This window comes from Capra hircus, chromosome 11 (genome assembly GCF_001704415.2).
Source record: "Capra hircus breed San Clemente chromosome 11, ASM170441v1, whole genome shotgun sequence".
Lineage (NCBI taxonomy): Eukaryota > Metazoa > Chordata > Mammalia > Artiodactyla > Bovidae > Capra > Capra hircus.
This window is the reverse complement of record NC_030818.1, coordinates 26,714,575-26,735,448: the sequence shown is the minus strand read 5'-3', so window position 1 is coordinate 26,735,448 and position 20,874 is coordinate 26,714,575. Positions and strand designations below refer to the sequence as shown.

The 20,874-nt window shown below is 38.9% G+C and overlaps 1 protein-coding gene across 1 annotated transcript in view; it reads right to left on the bottom strand.

The window, feature by feature from the left end:
- CAMKMT (calmodulin-lysine N-methyltransferase) overlaps positions 1–20,874 on the bottom strand; it is a 417,640-nt gene that overhangs the window by 92,321 nt on the left and 304,445 nt on the right. The gene's annotated exons all lie outside the window — the stretch shown is intronic.

Below are 20,874 nucleotides of genomic sequence, written 5' to 3'. Positions count from 1 at the left end.
TTTTTTAATGAGACTATATGATGTATAATATTGTAACACTGATTGTAGAAGCAGATGGGAGAATCCAGCTATCTTCTATTAAGACAACATGCTAGGATGTTAACTAGACTATGTGGTGATCCTTTCACAAAATATATAAATATCAGATCTTTATGTTGTACACCTGAAGTTAAAATAATGTTGAATGTCAATTATGCCTCAAAGACAGATACAAAATAGGTTCACAAACACAACTCTATTTTTTTCTTCTAGTGGGTTGGCCAAAAACTTCATTTGAGGTTTTCCATAACATCTTTCAGAAAAACCGAAACAAAATTTTTGGCCAACCCAATAAAATGTTTTATTGTTGTTTTGAAAAATATACTTAAAAAAATACTTAGTTTTCAGAAAAATATGATATTTGTGTTAATGTAAAAAAGATATAATATATAATGGGTTAATATAAAATAGGTTTATTTTTTAATAATTTAGAAGTATTTTAAAATTTCTCAATTTTAATTTCATTATTTTAATATAAATATTGAGAGATTCAACTCACATAAACAAAAGCTCTTTGAGTCCTTAATAATTTTTAAAAATGCAAAAGGGTTCTGATTAGAAATGATGAGAACCACTGTTCTATAGTGGTTTGGTAAGATACAGCAGCAATGCATATTATTCTTCTGATTTTTGCTAAGAAAATAGAATTAAATAATTTATATTGAACTAACTCTATGGATGGGTATTTGGGGTAAAATACATCTCAGTTATTGTCATATTTATCCAGGTAGGTGATACAATAAAGATTTACTTTGGCCACCTGATGTGAACAACTGACTCGTTGGAAAAGTACCTGATGCTGTGAAAGATTGAAGGCAGGAGGAGAAGGGGACCACAGAGGATAAGATGGTTGAGTGGCATCACCAACTTGATGGACATGAGTTTGAGCAAGCTCCAGGAGCTGGTGGTGGACAGGGAAGCCTGGTGTGCTGTCGTCCATGGAGTAGCAGAGTCGGACTGAGCGACTGAACTGAACTGAACACTATCATGAACAAACAGCATATGTTAAGGGGGAAAGGGGAACTTTGCCATCTATAGAAATAAATACCATAAAGAAAATGGAGCCTTATTATTTCATTTTTATTTATTTTCTACCTACTTTTGAAAGGATTTGTTACAACTTACAGTAAAAGATGAAAGCGCAAAATTTAGTGGGAGGGGGTAGTGGAGGAGGGAATGAAACGGGAGCAAACTATGTTAAGAAGCCCTATTTGAGGAAAGCCCCAGTAATTAAGCTTGAGTACTTAGCTCCATGTGCACTAGCAGTCAAAGTCAAGAATAAAACGGCATGAATGAAATGGCTCCCACTGTTAGCCCAGCACTTTAGAAGGCATAATCTTTCTTAGGGACCTGAACTCTGAAGATATTTAAAGTAATCTGTCATGAAACTCTTCACTAAGAGTGATGAGGAGAATGAAAGCAATAGCAACCTTGTCAAAGGAGTTTCACAAGTTATCTTATTTTACAATTGAGGAAATGAAGTCGACAAGAGAGTAAACAGACTGCCCAAGGTCATACAGCTGTAAGTCTCAAAGCTAAGATGTGTATTAAAGTCTGCCTGACTTTGAAGTATGTGTCTTAAACACTGTGCTAATCTATCAATGTCTTCACATTAAATCACACTTTTCTAAAAGAAAACTTTCAGCATGCAGTGCAGAGGCAGCTCTAATATACAGTCAACAAGATCATCACTTAGGGCAGTGGCCATCCACTCTAACATACCCAATGCCCCCTTTTTATAATAGCTATCTTGCATTTCCTTTGCTCTCCTGAAATGAAACTCATAAATAGTATTACCTACCTAGGAAGATATTTTTAATGTCCTAAACATGACATCAGGACAAAAATAATTCATAATAAACAATACATATATTAATATATAAATATGCAGGCAGGATAGTTCTAGAAGATATTTGAAAGCAGTCAGATGCTTGCTCTTAAGTGCAGAATCATCTTGAATACAGCAATATTGGCACAGAATGATATAGGGGTTCTATATCTAAGGCTCAGTTACAAGAAGCTTTTGCTAGCAACTCACACAATTCTTCTGGAATAGGAAAATTCTGAAACAAAATATAGTCTTCCTTTGATTTATAAGTAGCTACATTTCTGCAAAATTCAGGGAATTAACCCTGTACCAAAAATCATTTGTGTTTATATGTAAAACGGTGCTGAATTCTCAACTCAGATTTTTTACTACACAAACGTTAGTGGAAATCTTAATGGTAATTGGAGACAAGGGACTGGTATCCTTTGATTCCTCATTCCTAGCCAGTAGCTTCTCCCAATAATGTGATACTTTAAAAATATCCTGCAAAATTAAGAAAACATAGAATCGATGCTTTCTAATTGTGGTGCTGGAGAAGATTCTTGAGAGTCCCTTGGACTGAAAGAACAAATCAGTCAATCCTAAATGAAACCAACTCTGAACATTCACTGGAAGGACTGATGTTGAAGCTGAAATACTTTGGCCACCTGATGTGAAGAGCTGACTCACTGGAAAAGACCCTGATGCTGGGAAAGATTGAAGGCAAAAGAAGAAAGGGGCAACAGGGGATGAGATGGTTAGATAGCACCACCAATTCAATGGACATGAATTTGAGCAAATTCTAGGAGACAGTGAAAGACAGAGGAGCCCGGCGTGCTTCAGTCGGTGGGGTCTCAAAAGAGTTGGATACAGGTTAGCGACTGAAAACAACAAGACTTAAGAACCACTGGCCTAGAACCTTGTAACAGGTATAGTCATGAATTACAACATCATAAATACTCTCCCCCAGTCTAACATGATCAAGGAGAACACATGATTAATTTAAAAAATGAAAAAATGGATTACTTTAGAAGAATGGAACTTGCCTCATGAATAACCTTCTTCTGGGAGCCTCACCAATTCTAGACACAACTCTGATTGCCATGTGCATAGTAATTCAACTTCACAGGAATAAAACTTGGATAATCAAAGGGAACAAAAGGTAGTATCTATCAGTTAGGTGCACGCATTTACAGACTCAAGTACACACACTGCATCAGAGGTATACAGTGGTATGCTAGGGCTGTGTAGCACCACAGAATCAAACAGGCTACCCGAGAATCAAATTTAACCAAAGACTAGGGGACAAGATACCATTATCTTATACAAAAACATAGTGTGGAGAAGAATGTAACATTATGTGAATTTTAAAACTAAAACTTCTAAGATTATAAAGAAATGTGGAATTTGCTGTGCTTTGTTGAACTCCAACTCTAAAGGAGTTGGTGAGTAGAAATGCTTGAGAATCCACCAATGTCAGTCATCCTCTGTTACTAAAATAAGATTTTGTTTGTTCTGCTGCTGCTAAGTCACTTCAGTTGTGTCCGATTCTGTGCGACCCCAGAGACGGCAGCCCACCAGGCTCCCCCGTCCCTGGGATTCTCCAGGCAAGAACACTGGAGTGGGTTGCCATTGCCTTCTCCAGTGCATGAAAGTGAAAAGTGAAAGTGAAGTTGCTCAGTTGTGTCTGATTCTTCACGACCCCATGGACTGCAGCCTACTAGGCTCCTCTGTCCATGGGATTTGCCAGGCAAGAGTACTGGAGTGGGTTGCCATTGCCTTCTCCATTTTTCTGTTCTAAGAATTTACAAAGTAGTAAGCATGGAGCCAGCAAAGATAGATTCTGAATAATACAGAACTGCCTTGCTCTCGTGTGCTAATGAAGTGGTTCTTCAGAAATGGCCTCGGGAAAATCTGAAGTCAAAGGCATGATTTATTCAGAAAACACTTGATGTTCATCTGTTCATGAGCTTAAAGACTTAGTTTAATTCCAAACCTGTGCAACATAAAACATGGAAGGCCTGACCTTGGCCAGAAATGTATCACTGGCACAAGCAACCAAATTTCTGGGGAGGGAAGGGAGGTCATTTAGTTCTGGACTTCATATTCATGATATTTTTGAGGAGCCTCAATATTAAGATTTAAAACTCTCTCCAAATGAGTTTGGTGAGATATGTGGTCACTACATTTTGGGTTCAGTTTGGTTCAGGTCAGTCACTCAGTCGTGTCCGACTCTTTGCAACCCCATGAACCTCAGCATGCCAGGCCTCCCTGTCCATCACCAACTCCCGGAGTCCACCCAAACCCATGTCTATTATGTCAGTGATGCCATCCACCCATCTCATCCTCTGTTGTCCCCTTCTCCTCCTGCCCTCAATCTTTCCCAGCATCAGGGTCTTTTCAGATGAGTCAGCTCTTCGCATCAGGTGGCCAAAGTATTGGAGTTTCAGCTTCAACATCAGTCCCTCCAATGAACACCCAGGATTGATCTCCTTTAGGATGGACTGGTTGGATCTCCTTGCAGTCCAAGGGACTCTCAAGAGTCTTCTCCAACACCATAGTTCAAAAGCATCAATTCTTCGAAAATCAGCTTTCATTATAGTCCAACTCTCACATCCATACATGACTACTGGAAAAACCACATCCTTGACTAGAAGGACTTTGCTGACAAAGTAATGTCTCTGCTTTTTAATATGCTGTCTAGGTTGGTCATAATTTTCCTTCCAAGGACCAAGCGTCTTTTAACTTCATGGCTGCAATCACCATCCACAGTGATTTTGGAGCCGAAAAAAATAAAGTCAGCCACTGTCTGAATCACTGATTTGTTCCATGTAAACTAAATAATTTTTGCAACCCTGTTTTGGCATTTCTTCAGTTCTTTAATGGACTGTTGCTGCTGCTGCTGCTAAGTTGCTTCAGTCATATCCAACTCTGTGCGACCCCATAGACGGCAGCCTACCAGGCTCCCCCATCCCTGGAATTCTCCAGGCAAGAATGCTGTTGTGGGTTGCCATTTCCTTCTCCAATGCATGAAAGTGAAAAGTGAAAGTGAAGTTGCTCAGTCGTGTCCGACCCTCAGCGACCCCATGGACTGCAGCCCTCCAGGCTCCTCTGTCTGTAGGATTTTCCAGGCAAGAGTACTGGAGTGGGGTGCAATACTAGAAGGCTCAAAATGTAAAAGGTGTCTGTAATTTCCTCTAAAACCCCACTCTGAGAGAGGATGGCCTTCACATGCTGTCACACAAGTTAGATCTACACCCGCATCAGTACCCTAGAACAAATTAAAAATTACCTATATCCTCATATATCTGAAAGAGTTAACTTGTTAAACACATGAATGTTACTCATCTGGATGTCAAGATGTCTCTGTTAAAAATGTCTCAGTCATTTTAGTTTTGTGGTTCTTTCTGACAACAGCTAGCCAAAAGGTTCCAGTTGCTTCTTGAGAGTGTTTGTGGTATTAGCATACAAGAGGATGCTTACCCTCCCACTTGTTGTGACAGAGAAGTATTTACCCAGTGCATTTGAAAGCTATCAAATAGTCTGAATATAAGTGTGTGTGACAGCACTTAAAACAGGAACTTTTCTGTCAGAAGAGTTCTGCCCATGCCAATTCTTGTAATTTGTTTTTTCTTATATTGAAGGTAATGGTGAGGGGATGAGAAGAATGTTACTGGCAAAAAACAAAAAACCAACAACAGAAAGCCTTTTCTGGAGGCCTTCTTTAATGTTAAAATTAGAGGGCCTAATGGTTTTCAGAGGGACCTCAGCGAAACTCAGAGTGACTGTCATGGTGGAATGGAAGAGAGAGAGGAAGAACCTATCTGGGTTTCAACAGCTATTCATGTTTCTGCAATTTGTTTCACTGCAGTAATGCAACTTGAAGGCAACAAATACCCCAGAATTTACATTTATTATCTATTCTTACTATTAAGCACAGGCCTTCTAGAGATACCTGAAAAGGAACTATTGCTTTTGGAAAAATAATTTTTTTCTTAGAAAAAAATTAGTATGCCTCAGAAGCTACATTCATCATCCACCCTTTCTTAAGCTCTGGCCTTCCAAATGTATGTTTAGAAGTGCCATTATAATTACACAGCCTTTTTTTTTTTTAAGAGAAAACCAGTAATTCCCTTTGAGAAAAATTTCTCATAGGACATAAATTAATTATCTGATGAATTAATGAATAATTTAGTAAAACACATTACCTCTTCCATCACAGCCTCACTGAGAGATAAACAAAATATTTCAAATAAACAACATTCTCTTATTTTCTTCAAGCAAAAAACCACTTGTAGGCAACTTGAAATAGTTTTTGTAATTATACGTCTCTAATGCTTTAGAAAGAACTCATTTCATAAAACATAATCTTCAGTGTTCTCATAGTGCTCTAATCTCCTTTTGCTTGTTACAGATTATTTTCTTCATAATATCACTTAAAAGAAACTAATATTTTGCCTGCTTCACTCCCCTCACCCACATAAATCAACAAAACTGAAATGGAAAGCCTTCTGACCTATTTTTAATTTCATGTCTCTTTTAGTTAGCACACACACAAAATTGTACCAGAAAAGGCTGATGTTTGCTACATGATAAATGAGGCGGGCTGGCTCCTCCAGATTCCAAGGCCATTAAATTACATATAAAAGATAAAGGTTATTGCAGACTTTATCATGAAAATTATAATGTCATCAAGCTGAACAAGCCTGGTGAGCAAAGCTTCGCTCCCCTGCCTCCCCTGGGTCTCTTCTCATCCTAATTGGCCAGCGCTGTTCTTATATCCCATCACATGGAAAACTGGAGAAGACTCTTGTGCTCTTTGCTTTAAACACTCTTCAAGAGTGGCCTTGCCTGAACAATTATACTCTCATCTGGGTATAGATAATGCAAGACTTCTTTAGCAGATAAGTTCAGATTGCTGAAAAGCACCTGTAATGTGTCACTTTCACTTAATTAAAAAGACAACACCTTATTGTTTATATAATCAGCCTGGAAATGGGTAAACTCAGGGGGGGAAAGATTAGTGCACGGTCCAGTGACATTTTGCCTCCAGCAAGAAACTGCCTCATGTCTACCAGCCAAACAAAGCATCCAGCTTTTGAAAATAATGTGGGGAAACCGATCAATAATATTGCTATTATTAAGAGAACACTATCAACAGAACAACATTTTAAGGCATTAAATCATTTGAAAAACATCTAAAATTATGGGTTTGGGAGATTATCATTTGTCCAATACAACTGTATTAATGTATAATAAAAATGTATTTATTAAGAAGAACCAAAATTAAGTGCAAAATCTCTAAGGACATTTTAGTTTCTGAAAGTTTCAAAGTTTATATGAAAGTAATCTCTTTGACACCTAAAATTTCTTTTTTTCTACCCTTCAGTTCAGTTCAGTTCAGTTCAGTCACTCAGTCGTGTCCAGCTCTTTGCGACCCCATGAATTGCAGCACGCCAGGCCTCCCTGTCCATCACCAACTTCTGGAGTTCACTCAGACTCACGTCCAATATTTTAAATTTAGCAATTGTGCCCCTCAAAATGTTTTCTAAGAATATCATTGAATGTGTGAACCAAGATATATAAATAAGGAAGTTCACCACAGAATCATTTATAATAGTGAAAAAGTGGGAAATAATCTAAATAGTAAAAACCAAGGGATTAGTTAAACAAATTATGGTACTCACACATAATGGAATACTCTGCAACCTTTAAGTATGGCTTCTAGAAATACTTACTGGCATTGAGAAATAGTCATGAGATAGGAAAAAAAGTCAAGTTTAAAACAGTGTGCAGTATATAACCCCATGAACATGCATTAAAAAAAAAGGTCTAGAAGGATGTATAATTAATAGTTAAAAGTTAATCTTTGACTCCTGGTGTTTTATTCTTCTTTATGATTACCTCTGTTTTCTAATTTTTCTACAGTAAACATGTATTGAGTTATATAAAAAAATTTAAAGAAAGCAAGATAAATCAACTTGCCTTCATGTAAATGTTCATGAATTATAGACATCTAAACCTAAATATTCTTTAAAATTGCATTAAAATTGTAATTTTAATTAAAATTGCATTTTTTTCCCCTCTAACAGGAATTGGAAATGTAATCTGATATTTGAGATTCACCTTGGAAATTTATGTTAATCATATCTGAGATGTTCAGGCTAAGAACATAGAATATTCAACAGACACTTTATTTGCAAGCAACACAGTACTGGTTTTCTCTGGCAATTTATGACATCCATAACAGGTACTTAAATTCATTGTCATTTGTAGCTTGTTTGTCCAGAGTCAATTAAAATATGTGGCAAAACCAAGAAACTTTTGATTCAAAGACAGACTCTACTATTTTTCATAAATGGGTTTGGTAACGCTATAACCAAAGAGCACCCATCGTCCTTTATTTATTTTTTATTTTTTTAATTTTTTATTTTTTTTAAATTTTAAAATCTTTACTTCTTACATGCGTTCCCAAACATGAACCCCCCTCCCACCTCCCTCCCCACAACATCTCTCTGGGTCATCCCCATGCACCAGCCCCAAGCAAGCTGCACCCTACGTCAGACATGGACTGGCGATTCAATTCTTACATGACAGTATACATGTTAGAATTCCCATTCTCCCAAATCATCCCACCCTCTCCCTCTCCCTCTGAGTCCAAAAGTCTGGTATACACATCTGTGTCTTTTTTCCTGTCTTGCATACAGGGTCGTCATTGCCATCTTCCTAAATTCCATATATATGTGTTAGTATACTGTATTGGTGTTTTTCTTTCTGGCTTACTTCACTCTGTATAATTGGCTCCAGTTTCACCCATCTCATCAGAACTGATTCAAATGAATTCTTTTTAATGGCTGAGTAATACTCCATTGTGTATATGTACCACAGCTTTCTTATCCATTCATCTGCTGATGGACATCTAGGTTGTTTCCAGCAAATGAAACAACTGACAAACAACTAATCTCAAAAATATACAAGCAACTTCTGCAGCTCAATTCTAGAAAAATAAACGACCCAATCAAAAAATGGGCCAAAGAACTAAATAGACATTTCTCCAAAGAAGACATACAGATGGCTAACAAACACATGAAAAGATGCTCAACATCACTCATTATTAGAGAAATGCAAATCAAAACCACAATGAGGTACCACTTCACACCAGTCAGAATGGCTGCGATCCAAAAATCTGCAAGCAATAAATGCTGGAGAGGGTGTGGAGAAAAGGGAACCCTCTTACACTGTTGGTGGGAATGCAAACTGGTACAGCCACTATGGAGAACAGTGTGGAGACTCCTTAAAAAATTGCAAATAGAACTACCTTATGACCCAGCAATCCCACTTCTGGGCATACACACCGAGGAAACCAGAATTGAAAGAGACACATGTACCCCAATGTTCATCGCAGCACTGTTTATAATAGCCATCGTCCTTTAAAAATGGGCTGTTGTCTCATTCTTTCACTCAACAAATTGTGATTGACTCCTACTGGGTCAGGTTTGTTCTAGGCACTTGGATGAGATCTTTTCAATTTTTGTTTTAGACCAGTCTTTAAAACAAAAATAACTCCAAATAATTGCTATTTTTCTATAATAGCTATAATTCCAATAGATCAATGTATACAAAAAAGGATAAAATTTTCTTCAATCTTCATAATTTGTTACTAATACATTCTTTTCCTCTCAGCATTGTAATTCAAGCCACTCTTTTTCTGCATACCTTCTGCATGACTCCACACTTATATAAGACTTCAAAATTGGAGTATAACAGGAACAGACTCTAAAGAGCTGAATTCTAATCCAGACTCTGCTACAAATGTTCTGACAAGTTCCTTTATTCCTCTAAGTCAAAGTTTCCCGTTAACAAGATAAAATTATCTCTAATGCTCCTTCCAGTTCCAAAAGCCTGAATATTCTCTTCTAGTTGATTTTTATAGCGAATGGCAGTTCTGCTTACTGCTCCTTACTGCTGTGACTTTCTTACAACTTACCTGACTGAAATGGCAATAAATAGCACTGAGTCAGCCAACAGCACTTGTATCACACCCACCCTGTGAAGAGGAGCTCTCTGGGCCAGCTGAAAAGGATGTGAAAGGCAGAGGAGATACTCCTTAATTTAAAGGAGCTCACTAGCTAACTGCAGTGATAAATAACACGTCCAAGAGACGACTAAATGGCTATGACAAGGCAAGGATGAAGCCAAAGATTGTACATTAGAGACTAACCAATACATCCTGTGAAACATCATAGTATGCCAAGTGACCAGACTGGACCCAAATGTGCACTGAATAAGCTTAAAAATAGGGTTGAGTACAGGTAATAGAAATGGTTTGGCAGAAATGGACTGAAGTATTTTGAGTATGTTCTCTGTTAATAAGAAGGGAAGCAGGCAACCAGCCAGATGGCAAAGGAGGAGAAGCATATGGCCTGGATAATCCACACTTTGGATGATCAGTCCCTGAATAACTGAGGGCAGGCTGCGTTTCACTAGGGAGCCAGTAGATGTCAATTGTCCAGCACTGCTTTGCATGGATCCCCATTGTCTAGTCTTTACTTTGGAGACAGGGATTAACTTCTTTCCATCATCACTCCCACACCCACTCCACCAGACGCCTTTTCTCCTAAAGGATATAAGTTGGTTGTTTTGCACTAAGCCTGTGTGCACGTGTACGCATGCATGCAAGTTGTGTGTGTGCATTATTTTAGGAGGTGGTGAGATGCACCACCACTGACTTTAATCTTCAGGTAGCGAATTCAAACTAGTGAATTCAAAGCCTAGTCAACCATAGAGACATAATCTAATCAAGCCTGGGCAGTAGACGGCCCAAAGGGGTTGTCATCCCTGGTTATTTCTCATACCCCCCAAAGAGAGTCGGCTGCTTGTGTTCCCTCGGGGACAGCAGGCAGCTCAGCAAGTCAGGGAACAGGCTAGGTACATACAGCTAACCAGGAACAAGGAGCCGAACAAATGATCATGTTTTTACAGCTCTTATAAACTCAGTCTCTGAGAAAGGAGGGACAATTTCTCTTCTTTATAAGAACGCAAATAGATTGCTAAAATGGTGTCAACTGCATTGACCACTTGGCATTAAATCCACACTATTAAGTCATAACTACAAAGTCAGAAGAGATCATTTGTCATGGTGAAAGTAAAAACTATTTTTCTCCCCCCTAAGGGAAGTTATTTTCTTTGAAACTTATGGCTTTTAAATCTAAGCCACAAAATCAAACTAAAGTGAATGATGAGACAGGATTAAAATAATTACTTCACCAGTCAAAAACACCACCACTAACCATGCATTGCACATATACTACGTTAAAAAGCTTTCTTCAAATGTCACTCTTTCCTATCAGAGTAATCCTATCACTTAGTACAAGACTTATTTAGGAAAGAAAAACATCTAGTGTGATTTACAATACTTCTGTGAGCAAAATTTTTTTCTCAGAAATCTCATTAAATTCTCCTTACCTCCTGATGGTTTCATTAACATGCAAGAAGTACAGGGGAATTTTAAACCAAATGGTAAACTAAATATGTTTAAAAATCATCTAAATTATAATAAGAAAGTTTGGAAATGATAGAAGAATGATGAATAATCGTATTACCTGATGATGGCTCCATGCTCCCTAACACCCTCTGCATATTCTACTATGTCATTGTTGCTGACTTTTTTCCTTGTGTGTGCTTTTCAATTTTACAATATTGTAATCATATACGGCACTTAAAAAAAACATGTAACTTTAAAATGGAAGTACTTCTTCCATGTTGCCGCAGGTCATTATTATTAAACTTTTCGATGACTGCTTATTCCAACAAAAGGATGCATCGTAATTCAGTCACCCCTTCATCTGCTCTCAGGAAATTAGACAGCTCCCATGTGTTCACTATTACAAATGATTCTGCAGTTAATAAAGAGCTGCATAAAGTCTATCAGTCACTTTATGAGCACATTTTTTTCTTCTTTAGGATTATTTACTTAGGCTAAATTTTCAGAAATAGTAATTGTATAAACATTTTTATAACTCTGAATGTATTTGCCGAATGTTTTTCAAAGGTACTGTATCAGTTTATATCACCATCACAATGTAATCATTGATCAGTTACACTGCAGTTTAAATTACACTTTTCGGTGATTACTAAACATTTTCCTATATGTTTGCTTGACAAACATATGGTGTTTTAATACATTGCCTGGTCACATCCCTTAGCCATCTATCTGCTGGGGCCTTAATAGTTATATGAATTTTTATGTAACATACACTTTATGTTTATTGTCTGAATTATTTTTATAACATTTTCCAATCTGTTATATCCCCACAGAGCTTTTCTAGCATAAAAAGCTTTACATTTTTATATACGTATAACTTACATATATCTTTCATAATTTCCACTATTTCTTATAACCACAAATATTCAAAATGCTAGGTTCTTTCTTTTTTCTGCAGTTCTATGCACTCTATGTAACTTGTTTAAGACATTTATACATTGTTTTTTAGCATATTGTTTTAGGTATCAGTTTGAAAATTATTTTTGCTAAATTCATAACCAGTTGCTGCTGCTGCTAAGTCACTTCAGTCGTGTCCGACTCTGTGTGACCCGAGATGGCAGCCCACCCACCAGGCTCCCCCGTCCCTGGGATTCTCCGGGCAAGAACACTGGAGTGGGTTGCCATTTCCTTCTCCAATGCATGAAAGGGAAAAGTGAAAGTGAAGTCGCTTAGTCATGTCTGACCCTCAGCGACCCCATGGACTGCAGCCTTCCAGGCTCCTCCATCCATGGGATTTTCTAGGCAAGAGTACTGGAGTGGGGTGCCATTGCCTTCTCCATCATAACCAGTTACTTGAATATTATTTATGCAGTTCTCTAGGCCAGAATACTGGAGTGGGTAGCTGTTTCCTTATCTGGGGGATCTTCTCAACCCAGAGATGGAATCCAGGTCTCCCCCATTGCAGGAGGATTCTTTACCAGCTAAGCTACCAGGAAAGCCCCATCGGGAGACCCTGGTGTGATCCCTGAGTCAGGAAGATCTACTGGAAAAGGGATGGGCTACCCACTCCAGTATTCTTGGGCTTCCCTGGTGGCTCAGCTGGTGGTAAAGAACCTGCTTGCAATGTGGGAGACCTGGGTTCAATCCCTGGGTTGGGAAGATCCCCTAGAGAAGGGAAAGTCTTCCCACTCCAGTATTCTGGCCTAGAGAATTCCATGGGCTGTACAGTCCATGGGGTCACAAAGAGTCAGACATGACTGAGCGACTTTCACTTCACTACAAAATCTAGGTATTTAGAAACATAATGTGGAAATAGAGTATTTCTTATTTATATACCAAGTGCAAAGCAATGGTGTTATGAATTAATTTATAACCCCTATGGCCGAAAAAAAAAAAAAAACCAACCAAATATATTTAAGTCCTAACTCCCAAAACTTCAGAAATGCTACCTCATTTGGGAATAGAGTCATTCCAGATGTAATTAGTTACGTGAATATGAGGTCATACTGGAGTAAGGGAGGCGGTCTCACATTCAATATGACTGGTCACATGAAGACAGAGACACAAGGAGAACATCATTTGAGGACAAAGGCAGAGACTGGAGTTATGCAGCTAAGCAGAACGAAGGAGACCAAAAACTGCTAGCAAATCAGCAGAGCTGGGAAGAGGCAAGAGGGCATTCCCTGAAAGGTTGTTTTTAAGATTTTTCTTTTAATATGGACCATTTTTAGCATCCTTATTGAATCTGTAAGAATACTGATTCTAAGTTTTGGGGTTTTTTGACCGAGAGGCATGTGGGATCTTAGCTCCCCATCAGGGACTGAGGCCATACCCCCTGCATTGGAGGGCGAAGTCTTAACCACTGGACCACCAGGAAGTCCCTCCTCCATAGGTTTTAGGTGTCTACTGATACCTTGATTTGGGACCTCTAGCCTCCAGAACTGTGAGGCAATACATTTCTGTTGTTTTAAGCAATTCAGATTGTGATACTTGTTTAAAGAGCTCCAGGAAACGATTACAAGTGGCAACAACTATAAGAAACATAAGACCAAATTGTTGACTGCTAATTTAAAAGTTGTATTGTTCTGGCAGATACTGTAGATTGGGCAGTCCCATCCACAATTCCTCTTTCCTTACCTTCTTCCTCCAGAATAATTTTTCAGCTTTCCCCACAGTTCATGGTGGTGGCCTTTCTGTCTAAGAGGTATAAATGGAAGATTCAGAAGGACTTTCCTTCCTGGTAGAATTACAAAGCCTCACAAGAAGACCTTGATGGAAGGTATAGTTGCCCTTTTGACACTGAGCATGAAAGCCATATTGATAAGGATACTGGAGCAGGAAGACAAATGAAGACTGTGTCATTAGACACACCTCTAACCTGCTTAAATGATTATTTATTGGGTTTTCTGTCATTACCACCAAGTATTGGGAAAAGAGAAATCAAAGTTAGTGTCTTTTCAGTTTTATAAACAGTGGTGGAAAACTTCACACCAAACATCAAGCAGTGTCTCCACCCATCCTCTGACAAGGATTTCTACCAAGGAGATTCCTGCTCGCCTTTCAAGCTCCAGTTTAGGTGTTTCCTCCTTTATGAAGTTTCCTATGGAGAAAGCAGAAAAGTGTATGGAATACATTTCCATACACTTTTCTGCTTTCTCCATTACTATCATTTATACACCTTTAATTTTAACATAATCATATCATATACATTGTATTTATTTGAACTTCTCTCTCCTTCTGACCCTACAGGAGCTCCCTGTTGCATAGAGCCCCTATTTTTTCCCCTTCATCTTAGTACTATCAGCATGTAGGATTGAACCTGGAACTCAGTAGGTACTCGATAAATGATTATTGAATGAACAAAGGAATAAGAAAAGTCATTGAAACTCAAGGACAGGAAAATTGAAAGGAAATGAGACCAAATAACACTAAGTGTATGCCAGGCTTTTAATCATTAAACCATTTCCTCCCATGTACTGAAAGAAAAGCCTGACAGATGTACCCCTAGAATCTTTAAAATGTTGTCTCACTTATAATAACATTTTGATTTAGTGGGCTACATGTGTGTATATAATTTTTATTTCATTGAATATTTACTCTGTGCTAGGCATTGTGCTAAAAGTCTTACATTAATTATCTCCTTGAAACCTTCTGAGGCAGTGGTGGCTCTAGATGACTTTTTAAAAAGAAAGGGTTTATATAGCAGCAATTTGGTTAAAAGTGGATGAATAAAGTACTTGTTGGAAAGCTGTATTCACCGAGCTGGCCCACATTTTTTCACTTAGATTATATATTTTGGGGGGGTGGTCTAGGGGAGAAAGCTGATGGAAATGGTGGAGGGGGAAGATATGAAACAATTCTAATCCATCTGATGATATCACTGCTTGCAAAGGTAGTCTTAGTTTGATTACTTCTTTTCATAAATATGAAAGCTGAGACCTAGGAAGGATAAGGAACACCCAGGCTTTCAAGTGCAGGAGTGGACACAGGTAGTCTGACCCATAGCCCTGCTTTCAATTCCTACAAATACTGTCTCAAGTAGGCTGACTTCAAACTCTCACAAGTGAGACTGAAAGATCCACTTTCAACAAAGGGGCTGAACATGACCAAAGCAGGGCCAGAAACAAAGTGCAACTGTGAACCGTCTCTTAGAACCTGGTGACATCTAAAATGACTCCAGGCTTGTTGAGTCTGGTCTTTGTACATATTGCCAAATGTATTTACCACATAATTTCTAAAGGTTACTTTCCATTTACAATTATTACAAAATACTGGCTACATTCCCTGTGTTGTACAACATGTCCTTGAGCCTATCTTAAACCCAATAGTTATTACCTCCCACTCTCCTACTCCTATATTACCCTCCCGACTGGTAACAACTAGTTTGTTCTCTGTATTTGTGAGTCTGCTTCTCTTTTGTTTTATTCACTAGTCTGTTGTATTTCTTAGGATTCCACACATAAATGATATCATATGATATTTGTCTTTCTCTGTCTGACTTACTTTACTTAGCATAATGCCCTCCAAGTCCATCCATGTTGCTGCAAATGGTCTTTATAAATATTTTAAACTTTTTACAGTTTCAAAACTTTATCTCTTTCTTGAACCGACTGGTCCTATTTCTGTAGTTAAGTATCCTTCAGAACAAATCCAATCTCTCTTTCAGGGGCTACCCTTCAAATATTAAAGATGCCATTATGTTCTCCTTGAGATAGGATTTATAAAAGCTAAATAGCTTAACTTATTCATCATGTGAGATTTTAAAATTTTGTACTTTTGTGAAAATTAACCAAAGAATCATGAATTTATTCACAAAAATTAAAATGATATAGAAATGTGAGAAGACAGTATGAAAGTTTCCCCATCACCAAACTCCAGTCTCCTATTTCTACTCTCCAAGAATAACAGATGCTGATAATTGAGTGGGCTTTCCAGAGTTTTTTTCCTATCAAATCTAACTAGAAATAGAAACATGTATGCATTATATATTTGCATGGGTATGTATATATGTGTAGAGTTGTATGTATACACATTTCTTTTTGTATACATGGGATTATACATCTACAATGCTCTAAAACTAGCTTTTTTCACTGAATAATATGTCATGGACACCCTTCCATGTCAATACATGTATACAAGATGGACCTCATTCTTGTTAACAGGTGCATAGTATGAATGTGCTTTCTCTTAACTATTTCTTCATTTGGGTTGTTTGTCTCCTATTTTTCTTAATACAAACAATGGGGTAGGGAACATTCTTATATAGGTGGTCCTTGCTTTTCTCTCAGCTTGAGATGGATTTACCATGAGAAGCAGGAAGCTCAAGTTCCATGGCCTTCCATATGCATGAGCCTCTTCTGAGGCCTTGGGAGGAGCCTTGAAGTTTAAGCTTGCAGTAGCTGTCAAAAATTGAGACTGCCTTTGCCCATTTTTAGTGTTGGGGCACCTCTAACACGCGCCATGATTTCTTAAAGATTTTTAAAAAGATGATTGTTTCTTAAAGATTTTTTAAAGACAACTCATACAGGCTTAGCTAATGCTGCCTGTGGTTTATAATTCATTCAAGAAATGCTGTCTATCTTTACCTCTGCATTAAATGCCCCTTAAGATCACCAATGACTTCCCAACTGCTAAATGCCATGACCAGATTTTGGTCTTTTTTTCCCTTAATTTATTTGTAGCACTCAACAGCACACTATGCTCCAAACTAAAATTCTCTTCCTCCTTTATTTCTGAAATAATTCTGATTTTCCACTTATCTTTGGTGTTACCATGTGAGTCTGCTTCTCTTCCTCTACTGCCCCACTCCCCACTCCAAGACTCCTGCCCGTCAACTCTCTCCTCATTCTCATCACTTTTGCTTCAGCTCAGGTCTCAGCCTCCATTCTGGAACAGGGCAAGCGTCTCCTCATGTGCTTCCCTGCTTGTCATCTGTCCTCCACATGGCTGCTGAGGGGAGATTTCTAAGCATAGGTCTGACTGTGTCACTTCACCGAACACCCATGGCATACAAAGTCCAAACACTGCTCCTCTACTCAAACCATATCCTTTAACCCCAACGGAACTCACTTTTCCTAAGTCCATATCTTAGCCTTTCTTCCCTTTTCTACCTATCCACTCCTCACAAACCCAGCCTATGTACCATCTCAGAGGAGTCTCCCCTACTTTTCCCAGGCAAAGGAAATTGCACCCTCTTTTCTGTTCACTTGGTCTGTTGTATGCTGCTCAGCTGCACCACTTTTCACACTGTATCGCGAATTCCTAGAAACTCCAGTACTTTGGCCACCTCATGCGAAGAGTTGACTCAATGGAAAAGACTCTGATGCTGGGAGGGATTCGGGGCAGGAGGAGAAGGGGACGACAGAGGATGAGATGGCTGGATGGCATCACTGACTCGATGGATGTGAGTCTGAGTGAACACCGGGAGTTGGTGATGGACAGGGAGGCCTGGCGTGCTGCGACTCATGGGGTTGCAAAGAGTCGGACACGACTGAGCGACTGAACTGAACTGAACTGAACTGAACTGAACTGAACTGAGGGGGTGAGTTATGTGCCCTTTCCCATTGCCTGTGCCTGGTGCAATGTTCACCACTGAGTAGGTGTGCAATAATGTTCATGGAATGAACAAAAAGGAAGAAAGAAAATTACTGTCTTTTGAGCCAGGCACTGTGTAATGTATTTACATATATATCATTTAGTATAAAACTCTAAACAATATTTTGAGTAAGTATTATCTTCTTTGAATAGATGAGGACTGGAAGACTCTAAGAGATTAAGTGTTGTTCAAGGTTGAATATGCTTGTAAAATGCAGCTCTAAGACTCACATCGGGTTAAGCTCAGGGTCTTGTTAGAAAGTAAAAGCTGTGATAATCCTCCTGACCTAAAATCCAACGGCAAATATCATTCACTTTTACAGTAAGAGGCACGAAGTGGTAATACAATATGTGTAGATGAACTTTTCATTGCAATCAAGTACTATAAGGGAACTCAAGGAATATTTTTTAAACAGACCATTTGTAAGAAAAGCAACCAGGAAAGATATTTTCCCTAATAGTCTTTTCATGTGACTCTCACTGTCCAACCAAAGAATTGCACAGACCTATTGGTCCTCACCCCTCCGTCTAAAACAGTAACCAACCCACAGAGTTGGCCAATGAGGGACAATATGCTGTTCTTTAAAAAAATCCCACTATTCCTTCCCTGACAACCTAGTATTTCTGAAGTATTTAGCTCCTCACTAAGGAAACCTGGTGCTTGGTTTTGGTTTTCTTTAAAGTAATTTGAATAAAGTATCTCCAAATGACAATAAATGTTAAGTAATTGAAATCCCAGAGTTTTTTTGGGGGGGGAGGTACAACATTTCTCATGGGAGGGAGTTCTAGGCTAGCTTAAAGAGCTGGCTGGGCAAATATTCATCTCAGCACAGCATGTACAGATCTGAGGGGAGGAGTCTGACAGGACTTCACACAGGTAAGCAGTGAAGATTTTAAGTTATCTACTGGGCTTTACAGCAGTAAATATCAATTCAGCTTTCAAATCACTAGATGTAAGAAATTTGTTAATGTTTCTCTTTCCTTCAGCACCTCCTTTTTCTAAAAGGTTGTTAAGTAGTCATTCAACTCAGGTGACCTTCTGAAACATCGTAGAATTTGATTAAAGAAAAAAAAACCTAGCAATGGTCTAACTTTGTAAAGTTATAAACACACAGGAAACAAAGCTAACATCCATGAAACTGCCATGTACATCCAAGTTGAGCTGAACTAATCCCTTTGGTAGATGGAATCCATATTCGCACATAAACTGGAAAGGCTAAACTGTTAATAGCTTCCCCACAATCTGCTTTTTGCTCTGATACCTCCAATGATTTCATCATAATTTAAGCAGAGTATAATATCACAACTGATGTTCACCAGCATGATGCCCTCTAACTGTTCTACAATCAGTCTTCCTCTCAGTCTGACTCTGGATCTCTTTTTAAAGTAGAAGAATTCTTAAACATGAGGTGGGAAACACATGTAGGGTTACAAAGGTCATGGTGTTGCTATAGCGTTTGTGATGATATAGAGCAGAGCAGTCTGACACTGAGCAAAGGTAATTTCATTTTCTGGCTCTTGGATAAGAATCTGTCCTTTATCACAACCATGCTCCCCCCTCCCTTTCAAAGAGGATTAATAAGGAGTCCAGAAGTTTTCCATCTTTTCTATTCATTCTCCACAGTAACTACTTTTATGGGGTTGGTCAGAAATCTATGTGGGAACACAGACCAATCCGAACGGACTCTTTGGCCAACCCAGTAATTCTGTTTTTGCTGTATATTGGGCTTCCCAGGTGGCGCTAGTGGTAAAGGACTCACCTGCAGTACAGGGGACACAGAGACACTGGTTTGATCCCTGGGTCAGGAAGATCCCCTGGGGTAGGAAATGGCAACCCACTCCAGTGGATTTTGTGAATAAGGGCCTTTTCTCACTCATTCTCGGTTTTGTTTAAGCCTTCTTTCTGCCGAGCAATTCTAAAACCTCTTGTAAACATCCTAGAGTCCAGAACTATGCTACTTTCTCCCTTCTTGTGCACACTTTTTTCTGCCCACATTTGAAATATATAATAACTTTATTTGGCAACCACTCCAGTATTCTTACCTGTAAAATTTCACAGATAGAAGGGCCTGGTGGGCTACAGTCCATGCGGTCACAAAGAGTCAAACACGACTGAGTGCACGCACACACACATATACATTCCTCAATAAAGCTGAAAGAAAAAGTCACTTAAAAACACCATTTTAATTTCAGATCTATCTGATCTGCTTTCCTGGGTGATTTATTTTTCTTTTTTTAATTTAATTTTATTTTTTGGCATACTGAACAGCGTGTGGGATTTTAGATTCCAGACCTGGATCGAACCCATGACCCCTGCAATGGAAGCATGGAGTCCTAACCACTGGACTGTGGAAGAATTCCCCCAAAAGTCACTTATTAAAGGGGTCCTAAATCTTGCAGGCATGAACCTGCCTTAGTATCCCCCTACTGTAATGACTGACTGGTGTCTCAAGAGAAGCATGGCTGAGGTGCCACTGTTGGGGTGAATCCACAAGGGCCCCAGCGGGGAGTCAACAGTCAATTACGTCCCCCTGCAGCAAGGGATCTGATCCTTGTGCTTGCCTTTACACTGACCCTTGCCCTATGCGTCTCTGCTGTGATTCATATGTGGCCTGAATATGCTGCCAAGTAGCATTTTGGGCAGATCTATCTTAAAGCTTCTCATCATGCTGTGTGATTCCATGGAGACAAGACCAAGGGTAAAAGTTCATGTTTAGCTAATGACTACACTGTTCTCCTTTCCTTCGGTTTTTACCCCTGGCCTCCTAATGACCACCAGCCTCCACTCCTGCCCCAACCCTCTCATGGGAGCAAGTGTGCTCCATCATGTATGACTCTTTGCGACCCTATGGACTGTAGCCTGCCAGGCTTCTCTGTACATGGAATTCTTCAGGCAATAATAGTGGAGTGGGTTGTCGTTTCCTACTCCAGGGGATCTTCCTGACCCAGG